A 16,380-nucleotide genomic window follows, 5' to 3' on the forward strand; every position below is an offset into this window, starting at 1 on the left:
AATCTTATGCTACCTTGGTGAGTTCTGGGCACTAGATACATCAGCTTCCTTGTCAGCCAGGCACTGCTGTTACTTTTTTGCAGCTGTTTAAAAACAATGGATTAGCATGTTTTTGGAAGCTGAATCACTTTCTGTACCTAATATAGCTTTGGTTTTGTCTCTCATTATGGGGAGCTCATTCTCTCTACTCAAACAGATTTCTGCTGCATGCTGCCTAGTTGGGGAATAGCTGGTATTCCTCTGTTCAGTCAACGTCCTTAGAATAGTTTTGTTTTTCACCACTTTTCCATGTTGATACAGCACATAAATGAGAGTTTTTGCTAGGCCTCTGCACACACTCAGGCATTTGGTTCTGGAACCCATTCATAATCCTGACTTTCATTAAGGAGGAGGTTCTTGTATAATTACCTAAGTATGCTGGTGCTGTTCTATTTCTGCAGTTTTCTGCTTCTGACTGTGTGCAGAATCCTCTTCCTTCTCATGCTTATACTTGGCTGTGTCTCCTCTTGTGGTGAGAGTTGGGTGATGTGCATATGTTGGGCACATATTGATGAGATTAATTTTCTTTTAGTTTAGCTTCTTGAATCAGCTTGCTCCATTGAGGATATGCGAACGACCACTGATGCCAAAGTTGGGGTAGGAACTACCCATGGAGGTGGGCTTACAGCAGTTATCAGTTCAGCTTAGCCTAATTCATTGTAAAACTGCACCCTGAGGTGTTTCAAATGAGATTCTTGTGTAGTTGTTGACATTGGTTCTTGACACTGGTGGTTTGGCTACCTGATGACCTATCTTGTGAATGGAAGTTCTATATTTACTTGGATTGTTACTGCTGATGAAGAGGAGACCATAGAGAAGTCACATAACTGTGACGCTGTTAGCAGTGTCACCAGCCATGTTGCCATCCTAAAGTAAAAGAGCATGCAGTTAAATGTTGACATTAAAACATCTATTCTAACTAAATTTAAAAGGTCCATCCCCTCTTTTGGATTTTCCCCAAATGCATATCCTGCTACAGATGTTTTTATGACTCCCTTCATAGTAGTCATTCCAGTTTAATTAAATACCAGTACTTGCTGACAAGAATATCTGTAGGTATATGAGAATACAACAGAAACCAAAACTTTGCATAGCAGAGGTCATGGTAAGGAGTTTGTCAGAAAGTTTCTGAGCAAGTCAAGCTGTTTTTCTGTGTTTTTTGTCACATTTAGAAATTTCTGTAGGGGATGGGGGGACTGCCTCAGCTCATCCAGTGTGGTGTTGGTTACTGCTTAATGTGCAGTTAGAATATCTTACCCACTCCCTGTTTCAAGCCTAAGTTTTGATGAACTGCAAAGGGACTGAACTATTTTGGGTGAAACATGAGTAATGTCATCACCGGTAAAGAGTAGAGTTTGCAGTTGTTTGTCAGGCACTGGCTGATTCTGTGTCCAGGAGTTTCCGTATTCATTCAGTTTCAGAAGTCTCTTGCAATATGAATGGGGAGAAATTCAAGCTATCTGAAAAGATGGAAGCAATCAGAATTCTAGAAATTTTTTATAATGTCCAAAATGAAACATGTTTAAATTTTCTTGGTCATTTGATGTTCTTTCCCACTTCTGTCTCTTCCCTTTCCCAGCCACGCATTTCTGTAATAAATTTTAGATAGAATTATGAAGACCAAGTTTTCCCTTTTATAACCTCTGCTATTTAGATACCTTGAAAATTAGCCAGAAACTCAGTAGTTTGGTGACTGTGAAACACATGTTGAGACCTGCTTTTTTTTTTTTTTTTTTTTTAAATGCACAGAGTTCTTGTATTTATGCTTCAGAACATTTGAATTCTGCAAATTGATGAAGCGTAGAGATAGTTCCTGTTCACTGTTTCAGGCATCCTTGCTATGTTATATAATAAAGAAAGCTTTCTGTTTCACTTGATAAAAACATTTAAAAAACATTAAAAACTGCTTTTATTTAGATAGCATTATCAACAAATAGATTTATATAAATCTGTGGAAAAACATTTTTGAAAAAGAAGGCGATTGGAAACAGTCTGCCTAGCTTTACCAGGGGTCAGTTGTACCTGAATGACCTGGCTGCATTCTGTCAAATGACTCGGTCTTCAGCTGAGGATAGAGCCGTACATTTTTTTTTTTTATTTTGACCTTAGCAAGATGTTTGAGTGTCCCACAGCATACTCCTATTTACAGTCTGAATGGGAGGATGACTAGACAAATGAAAACTGGTTGAGGAGTCATTTTAAAGGGTGGCCAATGGTTCATACTCTGTCTGGACAGCAGTTACAACTCGAGCTCCTCAAGGGTCTGCTGTCTACTAAATAAAATAGCTTTGACATAGTCACTTACTCTTGATGACTGTGTTTGATACCAAGCAGTAGTTACTTGGAATCTGCCTATTGAGTAGGCATGGAACAAGCAAGGTACATTCATTGAATAAATGTTGGTCTAAGAAAGGAAAAACACTCTTTTTCAGTGTCAAAAAGGAAGTTTTAGAACATTATAGTTATCAATGTCGTCTCTCACTTGCCTTTGGTATTCTGAACCTTGAGGCAAAACAAAGCAATTTGTAGAGCATTTGAAGTTACTGGGGAGGGAGAGGATAAGCAAGATGCTGGATAGTGAAACTAAATCTCAGTTTTTCTGAGATGGGTTCACTTCCTTCTTTTTTCAGGCTTGTGAAAAGAAACTATCATCTTAGCTGCTACATGCAGACAGTCTCCAGAACAGACAATACTTCAGTCAGATTCTTGCTGCAGAAACAATATTCTAGTCTATGAAGGCATGGTGGGTTTAACTGTGGTAGCCCTTCTCACGGGTTTGTGATAAATGCAACTTGGTTTCTTCTTTGTAATCAAGAGCTTAGGTGTGTTTCTTCTTGTGCTTTTTGAGAAATGTACAGTGGCCAGAAAGAGGCTTCTTTGTCATGGTTTCTGTGCATTAAAATAAGTTGGAATCTCAACTTTTAGTCTTTCTTTTCCTTTGCATCCAGGATGTGAATATATTCTTGTAAACAATTGTATTAGTATGCCAGACTTTTCCATTATCTCCTCGTTTAAACATGCATACATACACATAATTGTATGCAGGCTCTCTCTGTCATGTGGTTTACATATTCCTGGTTTGGAAATGGATTTGCTTGCATGACATCTGAAAGGGTGGTACGTATTGAAAGTGGGAGTTTTTTGGCAAGTAGTGGCCATTGAATGGCTGGTATCTTAGATCACTTCATACTTTCATCTTTAACAAGTGAGAAACAGTTACATGGTTTGGCTGCTTTGCCATAGACAAATAGGAGCTTCTTGACTAACTTGGCCTCTTCCAGTGGTCCATGGAATTCATTAGTTTCAGTTTAGCTGTTACTATTAAGCAGTTGAGTTAGAGATTTTGTTGAATGTTGTGTTGAACTAGGAGAGAAGTTGGTCAATTCTGCCATCTTACTGCTTTCAGACTCACAGGCTCTTCTGCTTTATTCATCCCTAATATACAAGGAAAAGTCTGTAAAGTGAATCTTTATCAGAAAGAGAAAGATCTGGAAGAAATTTTACTTTTATACTGCATTCAAGGTAAGACTTTCAAAATTGTCCATGATCAGATGAAAAAAAGCATGAATACTGAGTCTTGGCAAAATGATACTGTTCCTGAGTTCTTGGCCTGCATCTTATATTATTCTTGCGGAATGTTATGATTCTGAATTAAGTTTTAAATACTTCTATATATTTCTGTTGAAATGCACTAATGATCAGAGCTATATAACCTAGCTGTGGCTATGTTCCTTAACTAAGTTAAGGTTGCTACTTGTAGCTAATGTTTCTTGCAGATCTGTCTTTTGGGTGGTATAGGGGTTGTGAATTACAAAACTGATACACTAAGTTGCATGATACGGAATGTCTGACTAAATTCACAGTGTCTTAGTAACTCTTTGTTTACTTTGTGATCCTGTGCTGAGCTTGTTGTCATCCTCTGTGAATGCAGAGAGTGAACACACTCGTGAGTAATATTTCGGTCACTTTCAGAATGTCAGGAAATAATTGGGATTCAGAGGGCAGGTTTGCTGCATTTTGGAGGAAATGGTAAATGCATTTCTTTCAATAGCGCCATAGCTTTGAGCATGTTGACAGTTGTCACCTTTCCACAAGTTAGAGCACAACCAGGTGGTGGGAGCTGTTAGCATTGTTCAGCAGTGATGCCCTTGCCTTCAGTTTACATGCACAGTTTAAAAAAATATTAATAATGCTTGTGTTATTGCCATGCCATTCCCGGGGAAGAGTGGAGGATAAATATATATAAAAGTATATACATTTATTTTTTATGGGGCTGTGAAGCTGATTAGAAGTCCTAGAGCATCTCTCTTTTGAGGAAAAGCTGATAGACTCAATGTTGTTCAGGCTGGGGAAGAGAAGGCTCCAGGGAGACCATATTGCAGCCTTCCAGTACCTAAAGGGGACCTACAAGAAAACTGGAGAGGGACTTTTTACAAGAGTGTGCTGTGATGGGGCATGGGTAATGGCTTTCAGCTGCAAGAGGGTAGGTTTAGATTGGATATTAGGAATAAATTCTTTACTGTAAAGGTGGTGAGGCACTGGAATCAGTTGCCCAGAGAAATCGTGCATGTCTTATTCCTGGCAGTATCCAAGGCCAAGCTGGATGGGGTTTTGAGCAACCTGGTCTAGTTAGAGATGTCCCTGTCTGTAGCAGGTGGGTTAGAACTATGTGGTCTTCAGATCATTTCCAACCCAAACCACTCTATGAAGACTGGAGAAGAACCTAGCTATCCCTTTACTGAGGTGGTGTTTACATAGGAAAGGGAATACAAGGCTGTGGTCTCCAGTCATAGAAGAGATGTTGGAGGTGCTCAGCAGGACATGGGAGATGTTTTGGGGACTAATGAATAAGTATCACTTAATGTAGGCAGCTGGTTGCCTAATGCTAGCTCTTCAGTTTTGGGGGGGTGGAAACCTACTGAACTCAGCACTCGTGCTGCATTCAACATCTGTTTGAAGGCTCAGATCAGCAATCTTCTATTCATGTTCCTATTTCTGATTTTTTTGTGGCTGGGGGTCTGTTCTTTATGTAGTAGGTTTTACTGAATTATTTGTGTAATCCCCAAGCCAATTGTCTGCTTTTCTTTCAAACTGCTAAATTCATCTGATTTTTTCAGTTGTCATTCTGCAAGTCTGAATACTTAAGGGTATTCCTTTGTGTGCCATGATTATTTTATAGATACCTAGTTCAATTCAGGTAGTTTGTTATACTAGTATAGAATACATGCAGGTTAAGCTTTATGGTGGTGAAGTGGTAAGGCTGAGATGTGAGCTTTGGAATATAGAAATGACTTTACAATGTCTTGACAAGTTGTCGTTTAAATGGGATGACAGAGTAGGGTGTTTGCCCCCTTGCTACAATTAATGTGTTTTCTTAATGTGTCTTTGTGCTAAGATGTTCCCATCACTGTTCAATCCAGCAAGGGCATGTCTTGCGGCCAACACTGTACAGGAGCAGTAGTAACCTTTGGTGGAGCTGGAGATGGTGTCTTAATCTGTGTTATCCAAATTTGCCTGCAGCTGATGTCTGAAATGATGAGTAGCATAAAGTGAATGTTGAATTATTAACATACTAACTTTCCTGGAATCCTTTTGGCTGTCAGGCATATGTAGACCTGTCATTACTGCACTGACTGCCTGCAATGCCCTTAAGCACCTTCTCTAATAATGACTTCTTAAAAATTGGCATGATCTTCTTGTATGTAAGTTTTAACATTCTTATTGACAAAATTGCCCTTTGAATTTTTGCAGGTGTAGTCCAACATGTATTGTGATACTTGTATAGTGGCAAAATTAAAACAGTTTTTACTCAATAGAGATATCTGAAACTTCAGCATTGAAATATCTGTTGCAAATTGAGAGTTTAAACTACTGATTAAAAGTGAGTCCAAGTGACTTACTGTGGAATTGAAGTTGCAGTCTGAATTGGACAAAACTTTGAGTTTTCAGGCTTGCAAGTTGCCAAGTGGCTGCTTCTTGCCAAATACTCCTCTGTTTAGATGACAAGTGAAGCAGTTCAGATAGACTCAATGCAGACACCTGAAAGATTCCATGTGTCCAGGCAACGATACTGGAGCCTGCTGCCAGAAAAAAAGGTAATGGAAATTTGCTTCACTCTGCAGTTCCTAGAGATAGTAATTTTTTAAATTAGACTTAGGCTTCATCTTAAAAAGTTTCTATAGCCTGATGGAAAACCTAGAGCATGCTGTAAAAGAGAGGGGGGAGTAGTGTGTTTTCTGAAATAGTCTTGATTAGTCATCTCTGATCTGAAACATGACTTTGCATGCCATGCTGTGGATTGAATATCATATGATTACAGGTATATCGGTTCTGTTACAGTATGGGAGTACAGAATTATATATCATGTAGGATCAGCTGGTTCTTTTCAGCTTTTGTTTATAATTGCCTTAAAAATGCTGTGAGATATGCCGTACTTGAAATGAATCAAATGAAGTTTATTTAGGAAGGTGATAAATCTGTGTTAGCAGTAAGGAGATTACTTTCTTAACAAATGGACCCTCTTTAAAAATTTTAATTGCCATTACATTTCTAAGTGCTGATTCTCTTAATAGTAATACAGTGCTGTTACTGAAGTAACTTTGCTAGTAATTAGAAGCAGCATCTTAACATGGAAGAGACAAAGGGAAAAAATGTTCTAAAACTGTAATTGAGAGATAATAATAGCTATGTATTTTAACAATTCCTATTTGGAGCCTTCAGTTCCTGTATTATTTAAATTACTTCTTTTGAAAGATTGTGTGTAGGCTGTGAGTTGACATAACAGATGCTTTGAAATCTCTCTTTCCAAGCTGCGTGCTTTGCAGTAAACATTAAAATGCCTATGGTATCGTAACTCTTAATATTTGGCAGCTTGTACCACTGGTTTTCTTATGTTATCAATTTGAACGTGCTGGTGATTTTATTGTGGTGTTGAATGACCTTTTTTGCATTTAATTTAACTCATGATGTATATAAATTTAGCAAGTGGTAACATGGCTAAAAAAAGCTACAAATAGATCCAAGTGTCTAAGTAGTGTGGCGGAGAATTTATGCCTCCTGTAACTGTCTGCACATCAGCAGTGGCCAAGGTTTTTTTTTAAATCTGCTGTGATGGCTCAGTTTTAGTGCATTTGTACCTGAAGACTTACCATTGGAAGATGAGGAAGAACCTTATTCAAGAGAGGGGATGTCCTTCCTCTGATCATTGGTATCATATATATAGAAATAAAACCACATTTGTTATCCCTTTTAAATTTGATGCATCTTGATTTCTGTCTTTGTCAAACATATCAGCATTAGAGAATTCTTGCTGTATTTTTTGTACCTGGTGCTAAGAAGTACTGTTTTGATACTTTTTCTTATTTTTCACCCCACTTTGTCAAGTTTAAATTCCTTCTAAATTTGGGATATACTTGTGGTCACATTTAGAGTTGCATGTGTTATGTTTGTAACATAGGGAAAAATGTGATTAGTTGGCATGTGTATATTGTAATAGCTTAATTCCCTAATAGACAAAATGTGATGCTGTTGTGCCTTTGAGAATCCTTTGTGGGATGTTTGCTCTAAATACATGACCTGTGCAGAAAGACATATATAAACCAGGTTTAAGCTTTATTTTTGGCATCAGGAACATCAGAAATTTAAGATGTGGTATTGGGGATAAAAAAATTCCTAATTGGCTTCAATGATAGTAGCAAGATGTAATTCATACAGTAATTGAGGACTCTGGCTTAAAAATCACTGAAAACTCTTCAGAGAGGAATTAGTCAAGGTAGGCATCTGCAGATAATCTGGTCTTTCCCTTTGTGACCATTTCCTATGAGACACTCAGAAGGATATTAGTCTTTTGAAAACTATCAGATTTTCTGACTGTAACCTACAGCTAAAGCATCTTAAAATTTTGTAGCTGAGTAACCTTTGCTATCTGAGTAATGGAATTATGCAATTGTGTCAGGTTTCTTACCTCTTTATCCAGCAATGAAGTTTGTAACAATGGAGCTTCTTTATTATCCAAAAGCACGTACTTCCTACTGAACTAAGTGATCTGAACTGTGTTGTTGCTTTCTCTAATTTCACTGACAGTTGATTCTGTAGGAGTTTTTAATGGTTTTATGCTTAAGATGCCTTCTTTGAAAGGCTTAACTAGAAAGGGCTAAGTCTTTTCTATTGCATAATCAACAGAGAAAGTTTTTATTTTCAGTATTTCTTCTGAATTTGAATAACACTATAGTGTGCTAATACCCTGCTCCTCTAGGGAAAGGAGTGACAGACTCTGAATGCTCTTTAATACTGCCATAGCAGGTAGAATGGATGAGACTGTGAAGTGAGGTATGGTTTAGGGACATGCTCTTTTGGCCCAGAGGACTTCATAAAAGATGTGCCTTGTAATGTTATCAGGTGCCAGGTGTGGTGGGTTCTTTCTCAGAATATCCGACCAATGCTCGGGCTGTTTTATGCAGATGCACATTGACAAAATCTAAGTAGTCTACCTGTAGTGGTTGTGTTTTTTAAAATATCATTTTGAAGGCCAGGTGTTAATAGAGACAACAGATGGACAGATGTTTTCAAACTCACTCATTCGATATTGCTACCCATGTGTTCTAGCTAGTAATGTGGTATTAAATTTACCTCATGGGGAAACACTATAAGAATGTGCTCAAATGATAGGCATTGCAGTAACTGTAAACATGATATTGCCCATGCATATCACTTCAGTGTGTCTGAGTTGGAATTTTGAATCTCCATTGGGAAGATGAATGACTGTATGCTCTGCCCTTTGCATCAAGGTAAAATGCAAACCCCTACAGAATACAAACACATCTTTCTCAATCTATGACTCCCAGATTGCTGTGGAAGGCATAATGTGCACCTAGAACTTTACTTACACTATAGCTATTATGTAAGATAAGATAAAAGCTAGTTAGAAACTTCTGGAAGCTTTTCTCTAGAAAGTCCTAGCAGCCCCAATAAACTTGTTTGTTCAAAGTAAAAGTCCTCTGGTTACAGTGTTTTGTTGTTTCAGTGGAGGAGTTTTTCAAAAAGAAAACTAACATGTAAATGGAATACATTTTAACTCTTGAAGGTATTTTCTTCTCTTCAGTTCGGCTAAAGATCAGATGACTGAAAGTGAAAGAGTTTTGTACTTGGGTGTTTTTACTGAAGCGTGTTAGATGGCTGCTCTCTTCAGCCTCATCTCTCCTTAAAGCTGGCTGTTTGCAGAGCTGCCCAGCATAACTGATGGAGAGATGATTCCACATTTCTCTGCTTGAGTTGCGCTAAGCATGTCTCTGATCTATTACAGAAGAACAGAGGAGTAAGTGCTTGCCAGTGATCTCCCAGCAGGCAAATGCAGATTGCATGTGTGCATTTTGAGTTCCAGTAAGGCTGGCTTTCGGTGTTCCTTCATCTTTTGCTTGTATAATTCAAAAAAGTTTGATTTCCTCATCAGCCAGATGAGCAGTCTCTGCTTCAGGCATTCACTTGTAGCAGCATAGCTGTCTGTATGTCTGCACAGCCCCAGAGCGTGGAATGGGAGCAGGCTACTGAGAGCAAGTATCACTTAAGCTACCATTGCTGCCAAGAAATCCACACAGCCATGATGTGAATTTACTGATCTACAACTTACCTGAGAGTGAGTCACAGGGAGTTTAGGAATTACAAAAGTGCTAATACGTATTCAAGACTGGTCTGCAGGAGGAATGTTCAGAATAGCTTTTGTAAGATGTATCAAAGAGCAGCTTTCTGATGCTGTAACTTATGTCCACCATTTGTGAGGTGATGTTTATAAGTACAGACCTAATTAGAATGGCTAAGCCCATGGTTATCAAGGTTTTAGGTGAGTGTGAAATGCTGGTCTAATAGTGTACTCCAGTTGGAAATGCATCATTTAATAGTTTAAATTACTAACTGGTTATAGAAGTTTGAACTGCAAACTTCAACTTGCTGAACTAAACTTTGACTGGAACTCCAGGTAAATTTATTTCAACACATTTAGCTTTTTAAGAAGTTCTGGCTGTTATTTCTAAAACACAGTGGAAGGATACTTTTTGCACATTTTTCAAAACCCAATTATATTAACTGCTTCCAAAAGGATAAAGCACCTAAACTGTGTCATAGAGTTTTTAGTTTTGAACTTCAGTTAGTTCTCCTTACTTTAACTGTGTAATATGAATGTTTCAGTGCAGCTTCCATGTTTGAAAAGGGGGGGAAAAATTAACCAAAAAACCCCACACCCACAAATCAAAACTTTGGTCAATCTTGGTTGATTCACAATGTTTTTGCATAGAACCAAGAACCACTTAACACACGTAGAGAGAATTCATTATCCTGTATGTTGGAAAACCTGCACTTGGTAGGTTGTGGTTTGCTAGCTAACCTGTGGCGTACACTGCTGCTCTTTTCTTTCTCTCTTCTTCTGTCTTCTGCAAAATCTTTTTGTGTGTGTGTGTGTGACCCAGTTTACAGTTCTGGGGTTTCAGTATTGGCAGTGATAGTATTGTGCTATCATAGGGTGGATCAGGGCACATTAGATTATAACTCTGTTGCTGTTCAGTCAGTGAGTTGGTTTGTTTGCTTGTTTTAAAGCAGCAATGATCTGGTAATCCATGAAAGGTCAGAGTCCAGGTCTGATTGTGAGGAAGAATAAATACACTGTTTTTCTAGTACTTCTCTGACCAGAGTCTGAAAACTTGCAAAGAACTGAATGTTGTAGTGGTTTTGCTTGTTTTAAACGTTAGGATTCAGCTTGAGGATCATTAATGCTTTGCTACCAGCATTATTTAGTGTGTATTTAATAATCAGGAAAACCAGCATTTGATGCCTGCACTCTGTAAAGTAACACGGCAGTGTTCTTCAAATCCGTCAAAGATTTTTAAAAAACCTTTTTTTTTTTTTTTAAATGTGTGTATTTTGGAATATTGAGTTTAGTATTTCAGCAATGAATTACTTACGATGGCTTTGTCTGTTTGGTCTTACCTTCTGAAGAAAATACTTTAAACGTGGTCAAATTCAAATGCTTTATTAGTCCAGGAATATTTTAAGTTTTTCTCAGTTAAAAACTATCCTACTGTAGGGTGCTGGTGTCTTAATAGCAAAAAAAAGTTTACTGAACTATCTCAGTCCTACTAAAATACTACACATTTGCATAGTACAAAGACTAAAGTAGCCCGAATAAAACGCTTAATACATCTTATAATTTTGTTAAGCCTTTAATAGGAAGCATTCAGCTTTATTCTTGTGATGTAATTTATGATGAGCAGTCTGGACAAGGCATTTACATTTGTGTATTGTGAGCATTTGTGGCACTCAGTTTATTAGAAGCTGGCTATAATGGGTTGTTATCCCAAAGCTCTATCATGAATCTAAGTGTCTTTTCATACTGAGGGGGAAAAAACCCATTCAGATTTATTTGGAGAGGTAAGAGAGATAAGAGTCACTACTGTGTAGATTAAGTAGAAGTAGTGTCCCTTCTTTGTGCCAGATTCAGTGGTGGAGGCTATATCTTAAGGTGCTTTTGTGTTGTGGGACACTAAATACTGTATTTCTCACTTCTGAGAAGTGAGACAGTGTAGATAGAATTTCTATAAATACAATAATATTTTGAGGTAAAATGCTCTTAGCCCAAAATATCAATTTTTGAATCTGCCCTACTGTAAGCAACCTGTCTTCTGGCTAAAAGTCATCTCTGTCTAAGGAATGCTCTCACATCTGTGGAGTAGAATTTGGGAGGGCTTGAGGCTCTTGCTTCTGAAAAGTCTAATGCTCATTTTCCAGTTTTGCTTTTGTGGCTTTGTCACTTTTGAAATCCACTGGATTAACATCAGAAGCACTGAGGCTCCTGAGCACTTCATTGTGCAAGCACCTTGTAACTCTCCTAACTGGGGGGTCATCTGAAGGTGGGAGATTGTGTGTGGAGGGAGCTGTATTTTGTGTTTCCCAGCCACGTGTTTTGTGTCTGTGCCCTAAAACGTTGTGTGTTTAAGAAGAGGGAGTTAAGCTATTTTGCACAACTTTGTGGATCTGTGCGGGGTGTGTTTTATGTTATTCCCTCAAGTACCTGGATGTGGAAACAATTTTTTTACTGAAACTTTTTTACCATTTGAGGAGCGCTCTTTACCATTTGAGAGTCCAATACAATGATTTAGGATACTTTGCCAGAGTTCATTAATGATTTAGTGGATACTGCTTAAGGTGTAGTTACACAGTATTTGGAACAAATATGAATTGGCATCAGCTCCTGGTTCTGCATTTCTGTCATTGGCACTTGTCTGATCTGGCACTTCCTAAGCTGGCTTGGAGACCTCAAATAGGTCTTAGGTCTCAAATAGGTGATAGGAAATAGTTCACTTTTTCTGGATTAGTTTGGTTCCTTGAACAATCCATTCTGTTGTAATGTGCAAGAAGAGAGAATGCTGGGGAAAATACAGGGTTTGCAGCAGTGTAGAGCTACAGGCATAAAACTTACTGAACTCCTAGAGTTCTCCAAAAAGTGACAAAGTAGTCCTTTTGAGCAATTTTGTGCTTATGACACTTTTAAGTAATTGAAAAGCACTATTTAGTGTTTGGAAGAGGCAAGCCATAATGAAATGTTGTCATATGTCCATTCTTCCATCAGTGGCCTTAAAGTCAAGGTCTGCAGTAGGTCTCCTATATCACTCAGCTCTTCAGAGTGCTGTTACCAGTTTAAAATCTTCAGTGTCACTGTAAGGCTTGTATTTCCCTCCTGCCCCAGACAAAACTGGCTGTTATTCAGAACTTTCCCTGCAATAGTTCCTTCTACCGGTGTACTCTCATGACAACTTCTGTAAGATACAGTGGTCTGTATTAGATTAAATATGTAGACCCTGATCCATGAAGAATTTTGGGCATTTGCATCCTGTTCAAAACAATGGGTAGATGCTGTTGTGGATCCACAAATTTGTATTGTTAGTTATTTGCTACTCTTATATTTTAAGCTGAATTTCTGGTTAATTTTATTTCAGAGGATCTGAAATACTTTTGCAATTGAAGATTATTACTTTTGTTTTAAATTCTTGAACATTTTTACATCTAAGGAAGAGGAATAAAGAGCTTATAAATTACTCTTGCTGCACATGGTGGGTTTAAATCTTGTCAAACACTCAAGGAGTCATCTGTGTAGGTGAATAAAATTAAGACATAGCACAGGGATGCTAGCAGGCATGCAAAAGCTGTTCCTTCTGTTACTGAATTTAGGGACTTGAATGGCACGTAATAGGCTGATGACTTTTTAAGTGCTTGTCAGTGTTGGTGAAGGAAATTGAGAAAAAAAATTAATCTGATTCTTTGTTAGCATGAATTTTGAATATGGTGTTTAGAGAGTTTACTGAAAGGTCTTTGCATGTCCACGCACAGCTTTAGTTCAAACACTTCTATTTAGGAAAAGTTGTATTCATGGAAAAAAGTCATGTACAAATCTGTTGTACACCATCTGGAGTAGCTAACTACTTCCTTTGTTTCTTTCTAGGAAATACCAAAATAAAGCAGATGTTGTGTCCTGTACTGTTATCTCAAGGTTTTGCAAGTCATTCTGTTACATGCTTCTTGGCAGCAGGAATGTAAACTAATTCTTTCAGCACTGAACTAGAACCTTGACAAGGTTAAAATTACAGGTAAGAACGAATTCTGCCACTTGGAAATTTATTGGAATATGTAATTGCTTTTACTTTAACTGTGTTTTTAATTTGCAATTTATGACCATGGATTTAATGGAAATTTCTGAACAGATTGGATAAGTTATGTTTTTCCTTCTTTAAATGTATTTGAATTTTGCTTACTGTTATTTTTTTAATAGAGAGGAAATATAATTTCAAGTGTAGCTTCTTTCTGTTACAATACAAAGGGGGGCAGGGAAATGTATTTTTTTGCCACCTAAAATGTCTGCTGACCCAGATTTTGGAAAAGTTATGTTCTGACACTGAAGACTGTGCAGTGTCAGTAAAAGTTATGAAGTGTTTTGCCCACTGTGTGTTGAGATCAGTTTACTGTCTGCATGTGGCTTTTTTCACTACAAGGTCTGTATTTCCTTAAATGCACTAACAGCAGCAGTACTACTTAAATTACCTGTTTTAACCAGTTACAGAAAATCTCTCAATTTCTCTTGCAAGGTTCCCTGTAGCTTCAGCTTTTGAATCACCTTTTCAAGGGTAAAGGTTGATGTCTTTTTTTCCAGGTCAGGGAAAATATTTTGGCTGCTGGTTTTCTGTCATTAACTTTATCTGATGATGATGGAGAACTCTTGTCACACTCTGTCACCTTCTTCTGAACTTGTGTATAGGGAGCTAAGAGTCAATGTTCTTTGAATTCTTTTTTAAAAGGGATAAATACAATGCTATAAAACCATAGTAATGGAAAAAAATCCCACATCACCACAAATTCCTGTCATAGAGATTGCATATTTTGGCTTGTATGTTTCTGAAGGGTTTAGTTCCGTTTTTTGAACTGGAACTATGTGTTTTGATGTCTTTGAAATATCTTTATTGCATGTGTCAAATCTTCAGAATTATGACCAAGTTAAGGTTTTTCAGTCTTGATTTCATATGTTGGTGTCTTTGACAGGAAGAGTTGCTTGCCACTTTTGAATAGTGGCAGGCTGGAGTCTGGACTGTTGGTCTGAAGCAGTTCAATCTGTCTTACTCTGATACTCAGTAATGCATAGGTTGTAAGTCAGTGGCAGGTTTGTGCCAAGGAGATGGTGTTGACTGTTCTGCTGCTAAAATGAAAGAAGGGACAAATGTGGTTTTTGAGGTTTTTTGTTATTGTTGTGTTGATTGAAGGTACTTATTTTGCATTGATGTAACATGTTGAAAAAAAGCACAACCCTTCTTATACTGTGCAAGTCAGACATAATTTGAGTGGACCTTTAGCACTCATCTAGCCCAGCCCTTGTCTGGCTTCCTCAGATTTCTGTGTGAATCAAGAAATTACCCTTCAATTATGTAAATAAAAGGTTTATTGGTTTACTGTGGTTTTGCAGACCTGCTGCAGAATAATAATTCTGGTGTTTCAGACCTATTTAGAAATAATTCAGCGATGATATGAATAGGTGATTTATTGCTGCCCTATTCTCACAAAACTGTGTCCGAAGCTTTTTGTAAACAGACTTTGAAAAAGGTAAGAGAAGTTGTCTTAAATGTCTAAATTCGGAGCAAGGAAGAGCTCACTCCTAGTGACATACTGTGTCATGCCAATGAGTAAAATTCTTCAGTTTTAATACCAGTACAGTAGTGGACAAACTTTGGTTCTTTTCCTTCAAAACCTGAGGTGCTATTTCTGCAGTAAAAACCTGGCTGCTGTTTGTTTGATTAATGATTGAAAAGGAACAAACAAAATCTAACTCAACATACTTGGTCTTTTGTTGAATTAAGAAAATGAAAACAGCAGTTCTGCCCAGAAATAATTATAAATTTCGTTTGCAAAGGATCACTTTTATGATAAGTTAATGTTTTGTAGTGCGACATGTGTATCTGTTTTGACCATCCCAGTAAAGAAGTGAGAATGTGCTTATTGGCTGTAGGAAATATGAGCAGATACAGACAAGGAATTTTAGCAAATGTCATACGATATAAGTCTTGTCATAGTGTGATCAGTAGGGCTAGGCAGCAATACAGTGCAGACTTCCAGGTAGTATAATAAAGCCACACTGAGTTGCAGGGTTTGAGTTAAGGACAAATTGTGACTTCAAGGATAATAAGCCTGGACAGGTAATATCTGAATTAACTAGGTAGGCACACTTCACTGAAGTGTCCGTGCACCAAATTTCTGTTCCAAGAACATGGTGCAAGAGCATGAATGCTGACTTATGCAGAGCTATCTTTACTCTTAAAGACTTGAGCTTTCATTCTGTTCCCGGACAGGTGCTGGCAGCAGTAGTCTGCTTTGCGCTGCCTGGGCCCAGTGGTTTTGGATTTGGTGAACCAGCCTGGGTATTTGCTTATGTTATGTTCTACTTTTTGTATGGTTACTCTGTAACTCCGATAAACTCTTTGCAGGTAACAACCAGGATTAAATTTCCCGGTCTTCATAGTGTTCAGGGGAGGTCTTGGTAAAGAAAAGCTGAATTTGTTACCTGAAAACCTGAGATAAATGACATTCATTAAGCCATTGACTACAGTAGTCTTATTCTTACTGAGAATGACACTGCATGCTTCTTCAGTTAAGTCCCTAGCAGTGGTGCCAGTTGAAGCTAAGGGCTGCTGATAATCAGAAGTCACACTGGCAAGCATAGAATTCTATGTAGCTAAATAGGAAAACACTGCATGTTTTTTTAAGTTTTCTTTTGGCCACAGAACTGTGTGAAACTGACTTCTGTGACTTGAATAATAC

General features: G+C 37.8%; 1 protein-coding gene across 6 annotated transcripts in view; it reads left to right on the plus strand.

Moving 5' to 3' along the window:
- Positions 1–16,380, plus strand: part of PPM1B (protein phosphatase, Mg2+/Mn2+ dependent 1B) — a 58,751-nt gene that overhangs the window by 11,859 nt on the left and 30,512 nt on the right. For 5 of the 6 annotated variants that reach the window (XM_085054991.1, XM_085054993.1, XM_085054989.1 and 2 more), the window contains exon 2: positions 13,523–13,667. The gene's annotated coding sequence lies outside the window, so the exon portion shown is untranslated. Of the gene's footprint in view, positions 1–3,445; positions 3,562–5,790; positions 6,135–13,522; positions 13,668–16,380 lie in introns of all 6 variants that reach the window. The other variant, XM_085054990.1, reaches the window with a different exon arrangement.

The sequence above is a fragment of the Lichenostomus cassidix genome, chromosome 3 (genome assembly GCF_008360975.1).
Source record: "Lichenostomus cassidix isolate B80296 chromosome 3, HeHo_3.0, whole genome shotgun sequence".
NCBI classification, from domain to species: domain Eukaryota; kingdom Metazoa; phylum Chordata; class Aves; order Passeriformes; family Meliphagidae; genus Lichenostomus; species Lichenostomus cassidix.